The 17,989-nt window shown below is 44.5% G+C and overlaps 1 protein-coding gene and 1 long non-coding RNA gene across 4 annotated transcripts in view; one reads left to right on the forward strand and one right to left on the reverse strand.

The window, feature by feature from the left end:
- Positions 1-17,989, reverse strand: part of LOC101168224 (prolyl endopeptidase) — a 67,835-nt gene that overhangs the window by 45,306 nt on the left and 4,540 nt on the right. The gene's annotated exons all lie outside the window — the stretch shown is intronic.
- LOC110015885 (uncharacterized) lies at positions 9,964-17,262 on the forward strand. Its single transcript, XR_002291150.3, has 3 exons — positions 9,964-15,360; positions 15,570-16,852; positions 16,932-17,262. It is a non-coding gene; the product is annotated as an uncharacterized LOC110015885 (long non-coding RNA).

The raw sequence follows: 17,989 nt of genomic DNA on the forward strand, positions 1-17,989 counted from the left end.
CCCAGACTTGTGCCTCTTTGTGGCAACATAGTTATACAGTAACCTAACTACAAGTTTGTACAACTTCCAGCAAACTCCCTCTTGATTGGCGAAAGAGGTTCCCTCAGACCAATCAGTGCTTACTGACAATTTCTGGTTCCAACATGGTGGCGTCCAAAAAATGGCGATTGAATTGAGTTAATTTCGTTGGAACCAGAATTAAGTACTTTTCTACGGTTGGCGTCAAGTTCAGTCAACAGAGACACTTCAAAGGCATCACAAGTGTAAAAACAGTCATCCAGGTCTGAAAGTAGCAAAGCAACCCCTTACCATTACACTCCCGTCACCATGTTTGACTGTTTTTTTAAAATGCTGCCTTTGTTTGGGTTTAGATGGGAGGTACACCTTCCAGAAAGTCCAGTCAGTCTAAATATTTTGGAGATAATCCCAATGTTTCTTTGTGTTCTTTTATCTTAGCAGTGTTTAGCTAAGTACACAGCACCCTTGGCTATGGAGCCACTAACATAGAAAAGTCTACGTAAACTTGCCTTTTGGGCTTCCATTTTCACACATAGCTACACTTTTTTTCACGTCCAGTTTTGGGCTCTACATGCAAACTGTGGCCATTGAACGTGCATTGCCAGCTAAACAAGGTCAACCTTTGACCCATCAGGGACCTGAATTTGGTAGTGATGTGATGAAACTTGTGTGTAGCTGGTCTATCTGGTGAACCCAGACACAGTGAGGAGCCTGACGACATCTGTGTTTGTTTTTTCAAATAAAGATAAACCAAAGCCACTTTCCCAGCATGATGGTGTAATCCATTTCCGCCATTGCAAGGACGCTAGCAATGAGCAGAATAATTTCCGTTCTGTGCCCAAATGCATTTGCGCCGCTTTGACATTTCGCCACCTACTGTCGGTGGCGGGCACGCGCTAGTAAACAGTAGAAAAAAATAAAAAGTCCCGTGATGCTGTAGTATGAGACACGTGATGCTGTAGTATCGCGAGAGCCGACGAGAGGAGTGTGGTGAGTTTACTTGTCGGCGCGTAAGTTGTGAACAAACATTTTTGATTTATTTCATTACACCGCCATATTTAAATAATCCAGAAAGTTAAAAAATAAAAATCTGAAAAAGTTTGTCAAGCATTTGCCAGCCTGGATGACCTGGAGGACCTGGAGGATCTGGAGAATTACATCGACGAGTGTTTCAATACCTGCCTCATGAGGAAATCCAACACCGCCACTCCGTCCACCAAACGCAACCGTCCCGAAGACTCCCCGGGGGCTGCCTCCTCTCCAGGCAGCAACATGAGTGATATCCTGGATTCAATTGATAAAAAGCTCTCCAGCCTTGATTGCCGTTTAAATCTGCTGGAGATCCTCCATAAGGAATTCCAAGGTCTGCGAGAGTCTCTGGAGTTCAGCCAACAGCAGGTGCAGGAGCTCGCAGCGGAGAACCAGGCCCTCAGAGAGACCGTGAAGACCCTGAGCAACGACACCGCCCGTCTCTCTGAGGAAAACCGATCCATCAAGGAAACCCTCCTGGATCTTCAGGCGAGGAGCATGAGGGACAATCTAGTGTTCGCAGGGATTCCAGAAGAGGCATTAGAAGTCCCGGAGAACATTGTTAAGTCCTTCATAGAGGTCCACCTGAAACTCCCCAAGGAAGAAGTCCAGAAGATCTCCTTCCACAGGGTTCACCGGCTCGGAGGAAAAAGGCCGGACAATCAGCGTCCCCGTCCTATTGTTGCTAAATTTGAACATTATAAACAAAAGGAGCAGGTAAAAAGCAGAGGGCGAGAGCTAAAAGGCACACATTATAGCGTGAATGATCAGTTTCCAGGCGAGATCATCCGCCGGCGGAAAATCCTCTTCCCGCTGAGGAGGAAGCACCTGTCTGCTGGAGCCCGTGCGGTGGTTGCCGTTGATAAACTTTTTGTGAACGGCAAGCTGTTCCGGGACCCAGAGGTAACACCTTGGCTGTGCTGAAGGCTTTCAGAGGCGCACTGACATCTGCGCTGCCCAGAAGAAACCAGCAAAATTATTTAATTGAATAGGAAATAATCGGATCATCAATAATCCACACCTCTCAGGAAAAGTGTTTTTTCTTTCTCTCACATTCATGTTTCTGTTGTTGTTTCGTTGTTTTTGTTTTTTGTTCTCTCTTTTCCTCTCTCTTTTCTCTTGTCCCCCCCCCCTTCCCATGTCCTCATACGTGAATCAGGTAAAGTCAACGCAACCACGGTGAGTATTTATTTATGCACGGAACGGGCGCGCGCGCATACTAGCGCGCATAAGAGCATGCACACGCGATCCCGCACACACACGTTGATAAACTGCAAAAACCTCACTTAGGCTCACACAGGACGCACGCAACATGCAGCTCATAGCCAAGACACGTTCACCCACAACGCACAGCGCTTGTCAGTGTAGCAGGAACGCACAGCGGGCACGCGCACACGGACGGGCACACGCACTATTTAGCCTTGCACTCTCCCGGTTAGAACAGCTATGAACAGTCTTAACATCGTTAGCTGGAATGTGCGTGGACTTGGCTCTGGGCCAAAGAGATTGAAAGTGTTAAATCACCTGGATGATCTTAAAGCAGATATAGCTCTGCTGCAGGAGACCCATTTATCTTTATCAGCTGGTCATCTCCTGTGCTGTTCCCAGTATCCAGTTATGTATTCTGCCAGTTTCAACTATAAAAAAAAAGGGGTTGCATTTTTGATTAATAAAAATGTTACATTTACTCATAAGGATACAGTTACTGACCCAGAAGGCAGATTTGTAATCATTAATATATCCATTCAGAATAAGGACTTTTGTATAGCGAGTGTTTATGGCCCTAATGTTGACGACTCTTCCTTCTTTCACAGATTCTTCACCTCACTCTCAGCTCACTCTGACTCCACAATCATTATAGGAGGAGACGTCAACCTTGTTTTGGACCCTGAACTTGACAGACTCAGCACAGCAGCAAACCAGCGTACATGGCGGTCTGCAAGTATTCTAAAGCAGTACATGAATGATCTGGGTCTCTGCGATGCGTGGCACTCATGTCATCCAAGCACTAAGGGGTTCACCTTTTTTTCTCCAGTTCACCATTCACACTCTCGTTTAGATTATTTATTAATCAGTAACTCCCTTTTGAAAGAAATTAAAAGTTCCAACATTCATCCAATTATTATCAGTGACCATGCACCAGTTTCTGTTACTATTTCAAGGGAAGTACCCAGACCCTCGGGTTCAACCTGAAGGTTTAATACATCTCTGCTAAAAGACCAGGAATTTATTGAATTCTTTAAAAAAGAGTGGGCAACCTACTTAGAATTCAACAATACTTCTGAAATATCACCAAGTATTCTTTGGGAAGCAGCAAAAGCAGTCATGAGAGGGAAAATCATCTCTTATTCAACGCATAAAAAACGCAAAGAGAAAGCAGATTTATTAGAATTAGAAAATAAAATCAAAACCCTGGAGACTGCTTATGCTGCTTCTGAACAGGAACACATACTGGGCGACCTGAAAAATTTAAAGCTGCAGTTAAATGACATCATCAATAAACAAACACAATTCCAGATACAAAGGCTTCGACTGGAAAGATATGAAAACTCAAATAAATCTGGCAAATTTCTAGCTAATCAGCTTAAAATTAATAAAGAAAAATCAACAATCACTTCTATTATGGACCAAACAGGGAATGTCACCCATGACCCGGTAAAAATTAATAATGCGTTTAAAGACTTTTATCAAAACTTATACACTCCACAGATCAATCCATCAGAACAAAGCATCAACTCATTTCTCAACAATATAAACCTGCCCAAGTTAAACGAAGATCAAATCACAAATTTAGACTCTCCGCTCTCGTTGTCTGAGCTTCATGAAGCTCTGTTACTTATGCCTAATGGTAAAGCACCAGGGCCTGACGGCTTTCCTGCAGAGTTTTATAAGGAATTCTGGGAACAACTGGCACCAACGTTTTATAAAACGGTAATATTTATGAATGAAAGCCAATCTCTACCACCTAACATGAACTCTGCCAACATTATCCTTCTTCTAAAACCAGACAAAGACCCCACGAGTCCTTCAAGCTATCGCCCCATTTCTTTAATTAATGCAGATGTAACAATTATCTGCAAAGCACTAGCACAGAGAATAGAAAAAGTCACTCCTCACATAATTGACTTTGATCAAACTGGATTCATCAAAGGCAGACACTCGGATGACAATGTCCGCAGACTCGTTAACATAATAGACTTTGCCACCATCAAAAACCAGGAAATGACTATACTATCACTGGATGCTGAAAAAGCCTTTGATAGAGTAAATTGGAAGTTCTTCATTGCTGCCCTCCATAAGTTTGGGTTTGGAGAATCATTCATCAATTGGATCAAAATATTATATCACAACCCCAATGCATCAGTTAGAACTAATAAACAGACTTCCAACAGCTTTTTTCTTGGAAGAGGAACTAGACAGGGTTGCCCACTCTCCCCCTCTCTTTTTGCAATATTTATCGAGCCTCTAGCTGCAGCAATAAGACAGAATGAGAGTATTAAAGGAATTAATCATAAAATTAGTCTCTATGCAGATGACATATTACTGTTTTTAAGTAATATACATTCTGTAAATGAAATGGCAACAATCATTAATGAATTCTCTTCTATATCAGACTATTCCATTAATTGGAATAAATCTGTTTTATTACCACTGAACAGTAATGCGGAGCAAGGACTCAAAATACCAGTTAAATCAGGCAATATAAAATATCTAGGTATTTATTTTTCCCCCAAAATATCAGAACTGGTGCAGCTAAACTACACCCCATTACTGAAAAACATACAGGACGATCTAACACGCTGGACCAACCTGCCTTTGTCCCTTATGGGCAAGGTAGCCACGGTAAAAATGAAAATCTTACCCAAAGTTAATTATCTCTTCTCAATGATTCCCACACAACCGCCATTAAAATGGTTCAAAACATTAGACTCATCCATATCAAGCTTTCTATGGAACAATAAACCTGCAAGAATTAGTCTAAAAACTTTAAAATCTGCAAAAAGCTGTGGAGGATTAGAATTACCTAACTTCCACAATTACTTTCTTGCAAATAGATTACAATACATCTTAAAATGGTTAAAAAATAATCCAGAAACCAACTCATGGTTAGACTTGGAACAGGCGTTATGTGGAAAGATCAACCTGTCAGATCTTCCATTTATTAGCCAAATAATTAAAAAACAGGATTGTTTCAAAAGCATTAATATAAATGCCACTTTAACAGCCTGGTGGGAATTTCTCAAAATATCAAAATCATCAATTCATCCGTGCAAAATGACACCCATCTGGAACAACCCAGACATCCTCATAAACAAAAAAATTATCCACTTCCCAGCTTGGCAAGCAGGGGGCATAAAACAACTAGAGCACATAATTATTGATAGAAGATTCATAACTCCCCAGGAACTTCAAGAAAAATATGGAATATATAACTTCTTGGAATATCAGCAACTTAAATCAATTATTACTAAAAAGTTTAAATACAGAGACAACGATTTAAAGCTACCAGATGTAGTTACCACTCTGATCAATTTCTCAATGAATAAAACTCTCTCCAAAATATACAAACTTTTATGTAATTTAGATAACAATATTTCACTTCCGACAACAAAATGGGATGCGGATTTGAGCATCAGCACAGATGAAAGTTTTTGGTCAGAACTTTGTCTAAACACCTTTAAAATGACAAAAAGTCCAAATCTGCAGCTAATCCATTTCAAAACTCTTCATAGAATTTACTACACTGGACAGAGGATGTTCAAGATGGGTCTCAGTAACTCAGACATTTGTCAGCACTGTGACAGTAATCTACCCGACAGTTACATGCATGCACTATGGTTCTGCACGCCTGTCCAGGCTCTCTGGCAGCAGGTATGTGCCGATCTATCAGTCTGGCTTAAGGTTTCAATCACAGCTTCACCGTCACTTTGTGTGCTTGGTGACATGAGTGCCATCGATGTAGAAGGAGGATTAGGCTCTATCATTTTCATAACTCTTTGCATTGCTAAAAAAACTATTTTAATAAATTGGAAAAGCAAAAAAAATATAAATATAAGTCAACACAGAAATCTGCTGCTTGATCATATCAGCTTGGAAAAAATGTCAGCCCAAAGTTCAAGTAACTTTGAAAGAATTCAGTCTCTCTGGTCTCCCATAGCTAACTCCATGACTTAGGGGGTGGGGGGGGCCTGGTCGTCGCTGCTCCTTGCCCTTCTGCCGTGGGCCGGGGTGGGGGTCGGGGCCTCCGGTGCCTGGCGGGGGGTGGTGGGGGCTCCGTTGGTCGGGGGGTCGGGTCCGGCGCCTGGGTGGGGCGGGCTGGGGCGCTGCGTGGTCCTCTGGGTTTGGGTGTGGGGGTGCGTGGGGGGGGGGGGGCGATCTGGCTTGGCTTGGGGGGGTGGTCCCTTTGCCTGTGCTGGGGGGGGTTGGCGGGGGGCGCTGCTCGGGGGGGGGCCCAGCGGCGCTGGATGGGCTTCCCATCTACACCTGGGGCTGGGATCGGCCCTTCCCTGGCTCTGGGGCGGGACGGGACAACCCTCTTGGGGCCCCCGGTCGCTCTGGGTGTCATCCGCATCGGCTGCGGGGTCTGGGGTGGGGTGGGGGGTCTTGTCGGCCCTGTCCTGTGGGGGGGCATTCTGGGGGAGGGGGGGGGGCACTATTGGTACGGGGCAGGGGGGGTTGACGGGTCGGGGTCTCCGCTGAGGCCATCGGCGGTTTCCCCGGCCAGTTGGCTGCCTCGGTCCCGTCGAGGCCTGACCAGAGCTCTTCTAGGGCCGGCGTTTGGGGGTGGGGGCCTGGGCTTGCTCCGGGGGGGGGGCGGCGCTTTCTGGCTCCTCTCTCTCTGTGTGGGGGGGTGGTGCTGGGCCTGGGGTGCCGGCGCCTCCGGGGGTGGGGCCCCTGGGCTGGGTGGGCCTGGCCCCCTTGCTGGGGGGGGGGGGGGGGGACAGCTGTTTGACCACCGGGGGACAGTCTATCAGCTGTCCCGAACTTACCCCCTTCCTCATATAACCTCATAATAGGGTGAGGGGGTGGGGGGCTTAGCCTGCGATGAGCCTTGGGGGGTGGGTTTACTAGGCAGTGGCCCCCCTCCTATGGTTGCCGTATGGAGTGGGCCCCCCCTCTTTCGGTTTTATTTGCACCTCAGACATGTAGGGCCCTTGGTAGGGGGGGTGCTTGGACATCACTGCCAGCAAGCAGCGGATGTCCTCCTAGCACCCTACCCGCCAATTTTAACCGCACCTTAGACATTTAGGGCCCCTTGGTGGGGAGGGTGAGGGGACGTCACTGTGAGTAATCAGGAGATGTCCCCTTAGTGCCCTACCCGCCAATTTTAACTGCACCCCCCTTAGTACACACACCCCTCCCCCCTTAATAAATACATCCCAACATAAACACACACACATGCGCACACACACCTTCTCAAACACACATACACGCACACACATGTTGCAAGGAAGGTGGGACCTGGGTCCATCTGTCCCCTGCCTCTTCCCTGGTGGGGGGTACGGGCCCCTTTGCAACGGCGGCCGTGTCTCCGGGGTGCCGGCTTCCTGGGCCCGGTGGTGCTCTCTCCGCGCGGTGGGGGGGTTCACATTACATCTGAGCCGGGGGTGTCTGGTCCCTGGGGGGTGGGTTCTGGTCGTTGCTCCTGGGTGCTGGGCCCCGCCAAATTTCCAACTGTGGCCGAGCCTGGTCGGGCCATATTTACAACACCCCTTGTGGGCCCTCTTTTTTTCCCCGGGGTTCCCCCCTCCTGGGCGGGGGCGGCGGGCCCCCTGCCTCGCTCCTCCCTGGACCAACCGTGGGCCGGGAGTGCGGGGCGGGTCTCCCTTGGGGGGTCCTGGCTCGTACCTGGGGTTGGGGCGGGGGGATGCCCGGAACTCCTGGGTGGTGGTGGTGGGGTGCTCGTTTGGGGCTGTGGGCGTCCTTCTCCGGTGGGGCCCTGCGTTGGGTTCTCCCGGCGCGGCGGGGGGGCTGCTCTCCTGGTTGGGCTGGGGCGGCGCTCTCTTTCCCTCCGTGCCTCCCTGGCCTCTGGCTCTGGGGGCCTTGCGGCGGCCCTGCTGGCCCTGGCCCGGGCGGCGGTTGTTCCCTGCCGGTTCCCGTGTGGCGTTGGGGGGATTCCGGCTGCCGCTGCTGCTGCTGCGGTGGGGGTCTTGGGGTGGGGATGGCTGGGCACTCTCCCTCCTTCTTTTCACGTTCCACCATCCATTTTAGAAGAAGATAAACACTCACCTGAGCACTGGTGTTAGCTCACCTTTGCACTAACAGTTTGCATGATTGAATGAATGAAAGATTTCACACTAGTTGGTTTTAAGGCATAAGTATGCGTGTGAACACTATCTGTTTTGTGTACATGTCGACAGGTGGACATTTTTGCAGCTAGCAGGTGTGTTTATAACATTTGAGTGTGTGTGTGGACAGGCCCCGCCCTTTTTGTACTACATTTGAACCTTACCATAATGATTAACAATCAGTAAACTTGTTGCTTTATGCTGCTTCATGGTCTTACCCCCCTTCCCCTCCTATTATCACCCCCTACCCCCCCTCTCTCTAACGTCCCTCTCTCTTCTTCCCCTCTTTCCTTTTCCGTCCGGTCCAACACCAAAGATTTTCAGACATGATTGAAATCAATAAAGTTTGGCCTCAATTACAAAAGGGGTTTATTCAGACATACCTTTGGTCTGTCTGAAGATTAATAACCCCTCTTGTTAAAGTAAAATATGTCCAACACAATAGGCCCTCAGCTCTCATCTGTTTGCCTAGCTGTTGGACAGGACAAGTTAAAAAAAAAAAGAAAAAAAAAATGCATTTTAAAATAAAAATCTAGACAAATAAAAATAGATTTAAAAAATATTGCATGCTGTGGCAGATATAACAACTCAAAACGCTTTTAGGTTTCTTTCTACAACGTACTTGAGGAAGTTCCTCAAGTATAATCATAAATGTTACAGTTCATCTCTAACAAGAAACACTTTGGTTACATTTTAGTTTTGAGGAATCTGAACTGCTTAAATCCTCCCCTTCATGACTTTCCAGTTTACAAACAGAAACCACTTATTAGACCTGAACTTCACAATGTTTGGTATAAAAAGATCCCACATTCATGAGGTTTGGTTGACCTCATGGACACATCTGACAGAGATCAAAATCATTTTACAGTGAGGCTTGATCAATCAGAAATAGCTGAGCAGTCTCTTTTTCATCAAAGTTAAAGTTATGTGTTTTAAAGAGAAAAAAAAGAGAAAGAAAAGAAGAAGAAATAAATAAATAAATAAATAAATAAATAAATAAATAAATAAATAAATAAATAAATAAATAAAAAATAAAAATAAAAATAAAAAGTCCCTTGCTGCTTTTGCAGAGTGAACACCATGGGCGAAATGCATGTTCAAGAACCCCCATCAAAAGCTCGATGTGTACGTAGCTCTTCTTGAACTCTCATGGATCTATTTTTGTCCAAAAGTCTCTTTCTAACTGTTGAACTCTGACCTGTACTGAGCCAGGTTAGGCCTGCACTTCTTTCAAAGTTCTTGTGCTTTTTATGACCTCATGGATGAATCCTTGTTGGGTTCTTGGACTCATTTTTGCGTTGATAACCCCTGACTAGCCCCTTAACCGTGTCAGGTTTTTTCTCCATGTGTGGATGATGGAAACCACTGTGGTTTCTTGAAGTTCTGAAGTTTGTTATCCTTTAAAACTCAAACATGACAGAGACTTCGATTCCTATCTGTCCTTTGAAATACTTTCTGTTTGAAATCAAGCTTTTCCCTTTTTGGTATTCTTAATTTCTGAAATGAGCTCATCTCAGATTATGTGTTCTTAGTTTTAAGAGGTGATAAGAACTCTGTTCGTGTTTCCTGGTATACCTCAGCCCCCACCACCATCACGGGTCAGGACAGTAAAACTGTCACTACAGTCATGGAACAATTAACAGTCACAATAAAACTGTGACTAAGAGTAAAAGAAATAGTTGCTGAGCAGCTCAAACAGAAGCCTCTGCTTATCACATGTGTCTCATAAAAAACAAGAGTTTCTGTTTCAGTTTGACAGAAAGATGACAGGAAGATTACACGTTTCTGTCTCTGTTATTGTTATTCTTCCAGGCTCACAACCCAGTGGTCTGTAAGTTAAACCTTGTCATCCATCTATATCTATCTATCTATCTATCTATCTATCTATCTATCTATCTATCTATCTATAGAGAGAGAGAGAAGGAGAGAGAGAGAGAGAGAGAGAGAGAGGAGGCTATACCACACTCTCACCCTGAGCTTGGGTACACAGCCCCAACAACCACAGATACGCTGAGCGAGGCAGCAACTTACCTGAAAGACAAGATCATGTCTAGAATGAACACTAGGCAACCCTGACACCAGCTACAATGGCAACCTGGTGCAGGCAACAAGGAAATCTGCAACAGCTAAATACCTCCAAAGTGTAAGGCACGTCCTGAGAAGCCAGCTCAATGGCAAGAATAAGACCCGGGCAAAACACTGTTTATCACTGTTATCAGATACCCTGCAGGAATAATAAGATGGCCAAAGGAAGAGATACAGACCATGGATGCTAATAAACGAAAGCTCCTCACCATGCATGGAGGGTTCCATCCCAAATCCAGCACCCTGAGACTGTATGCTAGCCGCAAGGAATGAGGCCGAGGACTAGTGTCAGAGGGTTTACCTTTATCCTAAATGTAATGCATGATTTATTTTCTTGTTTTCTGTGTGCTGTGATTTTGTTGCTGTGCTTGTATAATTTTATTGTAAATATTGAGGACTATGCAGGAGGAAAAAAAAGGACTAATTGTCATGGTTTCAGTTTGTTTTGTCTTGGTTTTTGTTTTGTTTCTTGTTCTGTCATGTTTGGTTCTGTTCCCTGTTTTATTTTGAAAGGGTTCCTGTCTTGTCATGTCTTGAGTTTTACTTCCTTGGTCCCCATCTGCCCTGATCATGTTCACCTGTGTCTTGTCTGCCCTGTTTGTATATAAGTCATGTCTCTGCCTTCTTCTTGTGCTGGTCCATTAACGTCTTCATGTGTCTACGTCCCTTCATGCCATGTTCCATGTTTCCCGCCACGCCACAGTAAGTTTTGTTTTTGGTTTTGTCATCCTGCTCGGCAGCGCTTTTTGTTTACCATTAAACACCTTGCCCTGAAACCGTTTTGCCTCCCGCCTCTGCGTCTGCGTCCTACCTGCTCTCGAGCCCCCTCACCGTGACACTAATTGGAAACCCCCTCCCTAATGTCATGCGATTGACTGTTTGGCGTCATGCACTCTTTTAAAAGCCAGAGGGCAGGCAAGAGCAGCAGGTACGACAACTCCCCGACGAGGAAGAATTCGAGCCGGAGAAGAGGGAAGCGCACTGGGAGCCAGCTGGGCTGTGCAGAGGCGAGTTTCACCACTGGGACTGGGAGAGGACGTGGCGCGGTCGGGACAAACGCACGGTGTGGGAGGAACTGTGTCAACGCAATAACGCAGCTAAGTCAAGGAACGTGAACACGGTCGAACTTTGGAGAGAGTGTGGCCAACACTGTTGTGGTGCTGGGAATAAGGATCTCTGTTTACTCCTGCAGCGGCGTAGCAGGAGCAAAGGCTTCAGAGAGAAGACGCGCTGCAGCTCCCTGAACTGCTCACTCCTCTCATCAGATCCCTTCATTGGGCAGGATGTTTTTATGAACTTGACCAGTCGGTCCACTTGTGTTTTTTTAACTTTTTTTATACTGATTTTATTGATCTTTCATTTTTATTTTGAATTGTCGATTCAACTGTATTTTTAACTATTTTATTCTGGTTGGCTTTTAACTACTTTTTAACATTTTTTTTATGTGGATTGTTGACGTGATTGTATTTATTCATAATTGGGTCTGCATTTAACACAATAATACCACAGTAACTCATTTGCAAACTGGACAAGCTGGGTGTTAACACCCCCTTCTGCAACCGAAGACCACAAACAGTACGTGCCGGCAACAACACCTCAAATACAATCATTCTCAACACCGGGGCACCCCAAGGCTGTGTGCTTAGTCCGCTGCTCTTCACCCTGCTGACACATGACTGCACAACAACCCACAGCACCAACCACCTTGTGAAATTTGCAGACGACATCTCTGATGGCTCTCATCACCAAGGGCGATGAGACCAACTACAGGGTAGAGGTAGATCTGCTGAGAAAATGGTGCAGAGATAATAACCTCCTGCTAAATGTCAGCAAGACAAAGGAGATTGTTGTCAACTTCCAGAGGGGCCACACTCAACACCTGCCACTGATCATCGACGGTACTGCTGTGGAGAGAGTGAGCAGCACAAAATTTCTGGGGGTTCACATCAATGAGGACCTCACCTGGCCCGCCAACACCACATCAATGGCAAAGAAAGGTCAGCAACGTCTCTATTTCTTGCGTAAATTAAAAAGATCAGGTGCTTCACAAGCCATCATGACCAGATTCTACAGAGGAACCATTGAGAGCATCCTCTCCAGAACGCATGAGCTTCACAGACAGCTGAAAGCTTTGTTAAAGAAAACATGGCCGTGGAGACGGAGTAACAAAGTAGAGGGGAGAGAGGAAGATTTTCACACATGACGGGGGAGGAGAGCATCGAGTCATTGCTAGGACCGGAAGACAGGTGGAGGACAGGTAGAGTCTTCGGAACCCACACGGACTAAAATAAAGTCTACACACATAATTACACTGCCAAGTTCTGTGTTAGTGCAGTGTTTAGTTTTTTGTACTTTTGTTAATTATGGGAAAATTTCAAACAGTGAGGAATTTTTTTATGTTGCATGTGTATTTGTACTAAGATGTAATTGCATATTAGATCAACTTAAACGAGAAGCAGAAGCTAATTTTAAAATTCTATAACAAGGGGTAGTGTTGATATTAACCTAGTGTCTTGGAACATAAATGGCTGCAGCACGCGGATTCAAAGGAAAATAGTAATCAGTTACCTCAAATCTCATGATACTCAGGTTGCATTCATCCAAGAAACGCATTTTGGAAATGATAAGGAAGCCTTAAAAAGGCAAAGTGTTTCACAACTCAGTATCAAGAAAAAGCTGTGATGTGATGACACTTAGCAACAAGAAACTTAACTCTGTATTTCTAAAGCAGCTTCAGGATGATGATGGACAACTGTTATGCATTCAGGCCCTTATTAATGGGGTTAAGGTTGTTTTGGTGAATGTATATTCCCCAAATAGGGTTGAACCTGACTTTATTTACAAGATTAATAAGATGTTGAGTAATTTAGAAGGACAGGTATTGATGGGTGGGTATTTTAATCAGGTGCCTGATGATTTTCTAGATAAAAGTGCTAACAATGTTAATTCTACCACTAGGAAAGGGTTGGCATTAAATGCTCTCAAAGAGGAAATTGGGTTGGTAGATATCTGGAGACTTGTGCACCCCTCGGAAAGGGAACAGAGCAGCAACAGAGTTTTGACAAACTAAAAGCACTAGTTAGCCAAGCACCAGTACTGTGGATAGCACCAGTAGTTGTGGATGCAAGTTGAGAGGGTTTTTGTAGCGGTGCTACTTCAGGAAGGACAGCCGGTAGCATATGGCTCCAGGGCACTTACTGACTGTCAAAAACGTTATGCCCAAATTGAGAAAGAGTTGCTGGCTATAGTTTTTGGCTGCGAGAAGTTCCATCAATACCTATATGGAAGACACGTCCATGTAGAAAGTGAACATAAGCCACTAGAAGTGATATTCAAAAAGTCACTCCTCAGTGCTCCAGCTAGACTACAACGAATGCTCATGAGGCTGCAAAAGTACAGTCTGGAGGTTAAATACAAACCAGGAAAGGAGATGCATGTTGCGGATACACTAAACATAAGTGTCTAAAAGAACAGAAAGAAATACTCATAGATAAAGAGATGGAAGTTAACTGCATCAGCCATCAACTCCCAGTATCAGAGGAAAAGTTGAGGGAGTTTAGAAATGCAACAGCAGAAGATGCTGAGTTGAGACTGGTCGCAAAGGCAATTCAGAGTGGGTGGCCAGAAAAGCAGAGACAACTTCCAGACAAAATCAAGCAATACTGGACATTTAGAGAAGAACTACCTTATGAGGATGGACTCATATTCAAGAAATCAAGGTTGATAGTACCACACACAATGAGAAGTGAAATGCTCAGAAAAGTCCATGAATCACATATAGTTAAATGTAAGGAGAGAGCCCGAGATGTACTGTTCTGGCCAGGTATGGCTAAACAGATAGAGGAAGTTGTGGCTCATTGTGCTGTATGTAACATGCACAGACACAATAATCCCAAAGAGCCACTTATGCCACATCCATTTCCTGAAAGAGCACAGGAAAAAGTAGGTGTGGATTTTTTTCACTTCAATGATACTGAGTTCCTACTGTGTGTGGATTATTTTTCAAAGTTCCCAGAGATCGTCAAACTGAGTGGAACGACAAACTAAACACATCATCATTGCACTCAAGTCCATTTTTGCAAGACTTGGGGTGGCAGATGAGTTATTCTCAGACAATGGCAGACAGCTGGTGAGCCAGGAGATGGAGGATTTCAGCAATGCATGGGATTTCAAACACACCACCTCCAGTTCCACTTTCCCACAATCAAATGGACAGGCTGAGAGGGCGGTCCAGACAGTAAAAAACCTGTTCAAGAAAGTGCAAGACAGTGGTGGTGACCCATAGTGATGGGACGAGCGACACTGGTGCGTCAGCACTGTGCCGAGAGCTCAAGAGGGGAAACCTCGTATCAGTATGTGTATTGCTTTAAGAAAGAATCACGTGACCGATACAGGAACTGTATCGTTTGGATGTGCCGCGCCAAAGTGTGTTCATCAGGAAACAAACTGTATCAACATGTCGTGGGTTTGTCGGATGGAGTTTTGCTTGATCATGGATCGTCCTAGGAAGTGTTCCCCCGTGTGGAATAATTTTGATCTTGTGACGCCAAACAAGGTAAATCTTTTTCTCCTTTATATACTATTTTTTACGGTGGCGCATTGCACTCACTTTATCAGTTTATCAAGTGAATGACCTGTGATACATATGTCAGTTAAAGAGCCTTACAGTTGCTTTATTCATGTTATCATGTAATTATGAGATCCTGATCTCGTAATCATGAGATAGGGTGTCTATTTTTTTTAACAAGTGAATGCAATGTTCTGGTAAGAGGTTTGAATTGTTTTCAGATAAATTAACTTTTTATGTTATTGTAGGTGAAGTGTCGGCTCTGCTTCACAGAGCTATCTTATATCAATAAGAGCACTTCATCAATGCTGAGGCATTATAGAGCTCGGCATGGCAATGAAGAATTGGCAGATACTCGTGAGAGTACCCCAGGTATGTTGTCTCTCTAAAAATTGTGCTAAAAAAAAAAAAATGCATGCAGACAGGCTCCAGGCCTGGTATCGAACCTCCAACCCTCTTGCTGTGAGGCGACAGTGCTAACCACTACCCCACCATATCGTCCCATGACTATTTGATAATGTTTGTAAAAATGACAGTCCTTTTATTAAGCTTTTGACAAAATAGTTCATTTTGGCTTGCAGTTCCTAACAAGCAAGCAGTGGATGAGGCAGTGGTCAATATGATCAGACTGTCAGCCACTCAGTTTTGTTGAAAATGAGGGATTCAGGGAGCTCCTGAAGCTTATTGTACCCTCGTATGCTCTACCAAGCAGGAAGGTATGTTTAAGAATTTTTATTATATGTATTATTATTTGTACTAACTCTATAACTATATTTTATTGGTGTAACAGTATTTGGTTATTTTCAGACCATCAAGGACTTGGTGAGCCAGAGATATGAGGAAAATGAGAAAACCAAAAAGGACCTCCAGAGTGCAGTTGCTGTTACTTTAACAGCTGATATGTGGACGTCTATGAATATGGAGGCATATCTAGCCGTTACTGGCCACTATGTGGACAAAGAAAGCCATGAACTCCATTCATCAGTCTTGGCAGTGCAGCATTTTCCTCAGAAACGCACCGCAGAAAACATTGACACGGTTAAAAGGAGCCTCATGGAGGAGTTGGGCATAGCAGGAAAGGTCAGGTGTCTTGTCACTGATGCAACAGCAAACATGACTGCATGTGCTCGAATGCTGCAAATACGCATACCATTTTTTATAGCCCATTCCCTGAATTTAATTGTGAGAAAATCATGTGATCAAATCCCAACAATAACTGTATTACGCAACAAAACACGACACATTGTGACATACTTTCGATCAAGCGTGACCGCTAAAGAGAAGCTCACTCAAATACAGCAACAGCTGGGAACACCGGGCCATAAATTAATAAACGAAGTGCCAACACGATGGAACAGTACCTACCAAATGTTTGAAAGAATGACTGAGCAGAAGGAGGCAGTCTGGGTGTCACTGGCCTCATTAAAACCTGACATCACTCCACTGACTCCAGAAGAATGTCAGATCATTGAAGAGATGCTCAGGGTTCTTGCTCCTTTTCACCAAGCTACAAGAGAACTGTCTGAGGAAAAAAGGGTCTCTGGGTCGAAGGTCATTCCCATGATGAGAATCCTCTACATTGAGCCTCAACGTCAGGCTACAACAGTGACAAAAACAGCTGCTCAACAACTGGCTGAAAACCTGAGGTACTGACGCTATTTGCTGCATGGAATCTCTCAGTGTGATGACTCTGGCAACTCTGTTAGATCCCACAGTTAAAAAGAATGGATTTGTTAGCCAGCAAAAGGCAAGTGAAGCAGTGAAGAGACTGCAGTCAGAATGTGCAGAAGAAATGAGGAGCCAAGAGTCTGACCCAAGAGAAGAAGAGCCTAGCTCTTCACATGGGTCAGAAAACCCAGTTCAGGTATGAAAATACATTTCTGTGGCACTTTGTGATATGATATATCATGTGATACTAAAGTAATGATTAACTATTTTTTTAGGGCACAATCTCTGGAGAACTTTAGATATGGAGGTTGCAGAGACCCAGAAGACGAGGAACGCAACAGCTAACTCCATTATTGAAGTCCAACGCTACCTGGCAGAAACAAACACACCCAGAAAACAAGATCCTTTGCAATATTGGAAACTGAACCAGGAAATATACCCACATCTTCATAAACTTGCACTTAAAACTCTCTGCTCACCATCATCGTCTGTACCATGCGAAAGAGTATTTTCCAAGGCTGGGGAGCTGGTGTGTAAGAGGAGAAATCGCCTTGGAGCAAAGACACTCCAAAAACTTTTGTTTCTCAATAAAAATTCATGAACTAATCACTTTTTTGTCTTTTATTTCATATAATTTAACAGTTAAGTTGACAAATGTGCACATAAGTTAAAAAATTGTAACTATGAATTTTTACTCTAATTTGCTGTATTTTACATACCAACTCAGTTTTAGCATTTACACGAACAAGGAATTTCTTTACCTGCAATGATTTTACAACTACTGCAGGGGTCACTATTGGGTGACCAACACAGTATCAATACAGTGCTGACACAGTTTGTTTAGTGTGTCAATACACTCCTTGAGGTATCATCGTCCCATCACTAGTGACCCATACTTAGCCTTGCTGGAATACCGGAATACGCCACTAGATGGGGTTGGCCTTTCACAGGCACAATTTCTCCTTGGGAGAAGACCCAAGTCAACAATTCTTGTGTCGAAGGCATTGTTACAACCTGCTCTTCATGAAAATGCCAGGAGTGACCTTGTGAGGAGACAGGAAAGACAGAAACAATCCTTTAATCAAAGAACCAGGATACTGTCTGAACTCCAAGATGGGGAAAATGTGAGGATTAGGCAAGGCAGCAAGTGGGAAACAGCCACTGTGATAAATAAACCCAATCGGCCAAGATCTTACATAGTCAAAACCCCAAGTGGACAAGTGTACAGGAGGAACCGCAGACACTTGCTTCAAACCAAAGAGACTTCATTTCTCAGGACATCACAAGATACTTTGTCAGAGAACGCCTGTGAGGTGGATTCAGAGACAGATCA

This window comes from Oryzias latipes, chromosome 11 (assembly GCF_053564925.1).
Source record: "Oryzias latipes strain Hd-rR chromosome 11, Olatipes_Hd-rR_3.1".
Lineage (NCBI taxonomy): Eukaryota > Metazoa > Chordata > Actinopteri > Beloniformes > Adrianichthyidae > Oryzias > Oryzias latipes.